Source organism: Rhinolophus ferrumequinum, chromosome 5 (genome assembly GCF_004115265.2).
Source record: "Rhinolophus ferrumequinum isolate MPI-CBG mRhiFer1 chromosome 5, mRhiFer1_v1.p, whole genome shotgun sequence".
Classification (NCBI taxonomy): Eukaryota; Metazoa; Chordata; class Mammalia; order Chiroptera; family Rhinolophidae; genus Rhinolophus; species Rhinolophus ferrumequinum.
The window spans coordinates 2,083,908-2,088,777 of record NC_046288.1 but is presented as its reverse complement, the minus strand read 5'-3'; the positions used below and the strand labels follow the sequence as shown (position 1 = coordinate 2,088,777).

The 4,870-nt window shown below is 37.9% G+C and overlaps 1 non-coding gene across 1 annotated transcript; it reads right to left on the bottom strand.

The window, feature by feature from the left end:
* Positions 1-1,652: 1,652 nt before the first annotated feature.
* Positions 1,653-1,756, bottom strand: LOC117022670 (small nucleolar RNA U13). The gene has a single exon (XR_004423082.1). It is a non-coding gene; the product is annotated as a small nucleolar RNA U13 (small nucleolar RNA).
* Between the last annotated feature and the right edge of the window lie 3,114 nt (positions 1,757-4,870).

The following is a 4,870-nucleotide window of genomic DNA, read 5'->3' as shown; positions in this document are numbered from 1 at the left end:
ATTTTTACCGACAGAATAGAAATTCTGGAGAACTGTGCTGTCCAGTATAGTAGCCATTAGTCATATGTGGCTATGTAAGTTTACATTGAAATAAATTAAAATGACATACCTTTAAAAATTAAGTCCCCAGTCCCTGTAGCCACATTTCAAGGGCTTAATGTCCAAACATGTCTAGTGGCTAATGTATTGGGCAGCACAAGTCAAGGACATTTCTGAAATTTTCTATTAACATTTGGAAAAGTTCTATCAGACAGAACTGCTCTGGAGTTGTTGATCTTTCCCAATTTTAAATAAGCTTTTGCAAAAATCTCCTTCCTCATCTCGACCATGTCTATGATTGCAAGTTGAGACTGTTGAACTCCTTGAGCTCTGGAATTTGCTTTTATTCGCAGTGCTCATGAACTAGGTTTTAAAAATCTGTGTCTCAAGGCCTTCTAAGGATGCAGAGATGCCATAAGGACCAGAACATGAGAGAGCATCTCTCTGTGTCCCTCTGTGTGTCATGGGAAGACGGAAGGACAGGACCTTCACCCCTGACTTAACTAGAACAGCTTCCCTCTTTTGTGTTTATCTGTGGAGCTCATTGTACCATTTCATTTGAAGAATGATCTCATGGCTTTCAAAAGAAGAAGAAATATTTGAAAACCCGTGAGGCTGAAGGGAAGGTGCCTCCCCCACCTCTTCTTTGTCCCCCTCATAGTCTCATGAACAAGATTCCTTCTCAAAATCGTGACCAGAAACAATACATCATTTGCAGTTGAATATTGATATAATTCATCATCTAGAGTTTCTGTATGTATGAAAATTTCTTCAGAAACTTGATTGAAAAATTATGTTAAGAGGATGAAGTTAATTTGAAAAGTAGTATATTGGGTTGATCATTTTCCTCCTAGGATTAACTCTACTATTTTGTATTTCTATTTTCAGAAACATTGTATTCTGTCCTACTAAAACACATGCGGACACACACACACACACACACACACACACAAGCATATACTTGTACCTTATAGAATACTTTACCTGTAGCAGTAAAGTTTTATAGTGTTTCTGACCCAAAACAATAAAGTGTGTATGAAAAATGAGGGCTTTTGGAAGTTTCTTCAAACCATATCATTCTCAACTCCCCAGGGACTTCTTAGCATAACTGACAGCCCCATTGGTTCAGGAGAGGCTGGCTCGCCAAGTGGTGGGAGCCTCACATTTGGTAGGTGAAGTTATTAAACTTTTTATATTAAATGTTAAAAGCATTGAATGGGCTGAGATCACACTTCTTGCCACTGACAATGATTTCATGATAATTATATACTATCTTGTGTTATATATAAATTTCCCAGCTAGAGCCAACTTCCCCGGCAATGGAAAGCGTGCCTGTGATTCTGCCTTTCCTGGGCAGAATTAGCACTCACTAAGTGCTGCCTGAGGCAATTGTCATCACTCCTCTATGGACTCGAGCCCATCTCTGTAGAGTTTGCCTAGGCACACAGCCTCTCTAGGCCTCAGTTTTTTCATCCCTGAACATCCCGGTTTGTGGATTAGGGGAGCTCTGTCTCTTTTTAGCTCTCATGTTCTTTGTTTACTTGATGGATGAAAATAATCAGAATCAAATAGGTCTCAATTTTTTTTTTTTTTTTTTTTTTTTTTTTTTTTTACGTCAGACGGGTAATGTGCCGTTGTCGTAACAAGGTTTGTGTGAGGCACATCTCACACAAAAGCGTGAACACCCAATCATCACACTTATGAACTACAAAAGGATCAGGTCTCAATTTTTTAAGGTGAGAAGGGAACTCTGTCATGTATGACAGCAGTAACAGGAAAATTAGGCCATGTTGAACAACAATCGTTTCCATGTAAACTTTGAATGCATCTGCAGCCATGTGTAAACAAAAACAATTCTCACTTTAAAATAACATTGAGCAAGTAGGACTAGAGACGGATTTACCTGCAGCTTATGAAGCTAACACTTAGGTGCCCCTTGTTGGAATGGGCCCCCCTCCAAGGCCCTGGGACGGGCCTTAGCTATATCAGTGCCTGTTGATGTCGTGTAAATCTGGAAAAGTGCAGTATCCGAGCTGAAATCTGTTAAGACTGCCATCTCCTCCCATTCATGCTCCCTTTCCTCTTGGGTGGGGTTTGGGTAACTCTGGACATTTTGTGGATGCAACTAAATAAAGGTGAGTTGCGGATGCATTTATTTTGAGTTTAGTAGGGTGTACTGACGTGGATCACCCCGATAACTCTAGAAAATCACTAAGAGTTTAGGGCTTTTCCCATTTCCACAAACACTCTGGTGGAGGAGTTAATGCGTCAAAACAATCGGTAAGAAGTAAGAGAACAGGAAAGGAGAGGAAAATAAAAAAGCCAGAATGAATAGTTTATCTTTGAATAATCAGTCCTGTTTTAATAACCAGCAGCACTTCAGAATTAGACATGTCAGGAACAAGGACTTGGGAATAAAGTTGGGTTCAAGTCTCAGTTATGCCAACTGTGTAAGTTTGGATAAAATATATTTACTTGAATCCATTCCCTCGCCTATTAATGGGGATAAGAATAGCTATCGCCCATGTTCCTGTGAACTTTAGATGCTATAACAGACATATGCATATCACAGGCACTCCATATATTACAGCTTTTTTTTTTTAAATGGTGCTATGGAATGTTCTCTTATGGTGCACTGAATTTAAATATCAAAAATTCCAAGCAAGGGAAAAAATCTCCCTCGGAGACTGTTGAAGTTGGGCGGGACCTTGAGATGTCTAACCCAGGAAACTGGGGCTTTGTAATGCAGTGACTTGCACAGGTTGTGCCCTTAGGGAGTGGAAAAACTGGTCTGAGAACCCAGCTGTCTTAAGCTGGAGAGCTGTCAGGACATGTGGGTGCCCTCGCAGTGAAAATAAATCAAGGAGTAAGTGCAGCGTGCAGAAGGTCATGCATGCATGAAGCACTCTCGGTACCGGCAAAGAGAGGCAGTTATCTTTGCTCACTGTGTAGGCACTGCACATATGTTATCTCAGTAAAAACCTCACTACTGTTTGGTGAGGACGTTGCAAAACAGCCTATTTTACAGAGGAAAAAAATGAGACCCAGAAAAATAAAGAATTTACTCAGGGTGACACAATAATAGATGACAGCACTTGAATTCGATCCTAGGTCTATGTGAGCCCAAAGACAAACCCTTTCTCCTCATTTCACATTGCCCTGTCTGCTAAGACTCGGGCCACACAGAGGCTCTCTCCACATTTGGCCAAGTTGCAACTGCAAAGCCACTCACTGTGATTCTATCTTCTTCCCTCCAGCTGCAACCTTGGTGGTGCCACCAGGGCCACCATTCTTTGGTCACCAGAACACTACTAAAAGTGCTGGACAAAGTCATGATTTCCTTTCCGAAGTGCATCAAGTGTGTGTCACAGTTTTCTCAGGCATATTTTTCATAAAGTCAAAGAATTAATGGGAAAACTCAAGTTTGTTCAGGTCATTGCCTGAGCAAACATACACTTGAACCCAGTGAAAATTTGCAAAATTCTTTCACTTAAAAAACCCTTTAGTTCAATGGCTCTCAACCTTGGCTCACAGTAGAACAACTTGAGAAGCCTTAAGGTGATTCCATGCCTAGGTTCCACCCAAGACTAATAAAATCGGAATCTCCAAGAGTGGGGTGAGCCTGGCAGGGTAGTTTAGAAGCTTACAGAGGAGGCTAATGTATAACAGCTGAGGTGGAAGAGTGGCTGGCTTTCCTCAACAATCCTTTCCAACGCTGAATTTCTGAGACTCTCAGAAAAAAATCGCCTCATTCCTAACCGAGGTACCTTCTTGGAAGGTAAGTTTTCCTGGCGAGTGTGGAGGTGTTGATTTATGTATATGTGTGTGTGTACATAATACATGTATCTAATTATATATAATAGTATATATATAGTATATATACACACTATATATATAGTGTGTGTATATATATAGTATATATATATATAGTGTGTGTGTGTGTATATATATATATATAGTATATATACTGAAAACAAAAGATGAATACAAGTCATGTGTATACATTTTTTTGTACCCCTGGTATATAAATACCAAAAAATGTATACACATGGCTTGTATTCATCTTTTGTTATCGGTATATATTAAGTATTACAATTTTAATACAGTTTTTTCCTTTCTTATAATATATATAGATTTTTTTGGCACCCTCTGTATATTACATACATATATATAATATATATATTACATACATGTATATATATATATATAATATATATGTGTATTTATTTATATATTTAAGGGCAATTTGTTACTATGTTACCCAAATCTTTAAAACTTCATATTTCTTTATCCAGCATTTCAATTTCTGGGACTTTATCCAGATAGGATTTAAGAGATGTCTGCAAAGAAGTTTATATAGAAGTTCATTAATGCATTGTTGGAGACAGTCTAGATACCCAATACTGAAGGTGATTGAGAAAGCTAGAGTGTATTCATCTGACAGAACGCAACCATTACATTTCTATTTAGGTTCATGTTCATCAGCGCAGGAAATACTGTAATGGGAAGAGAATGAGTCAATTTTTGGTTAAAAATACATGTATTTTTCACATGCATGGGGACAAATATTAAAAGAACTCACTTTCAGACAAATTATGTTATCAGTTGTTACCTTAGATATTTGACTTATGACTTTTTTCCCAGCTTTATTGAAATATAATTGATATATAACATGACTGATTTTTTTAAAATACTATTTTGGGTTTTCCAAATTTTCTGTTTTGAGTATTATTATTGTTTAATAAGTTCTGTAAAAACTGTTAATTTAAAATGCAATCTAGAAGTGAGTGTACCTCCGTTCCTTACTTTCATTCATTATTTTTCATGGCAA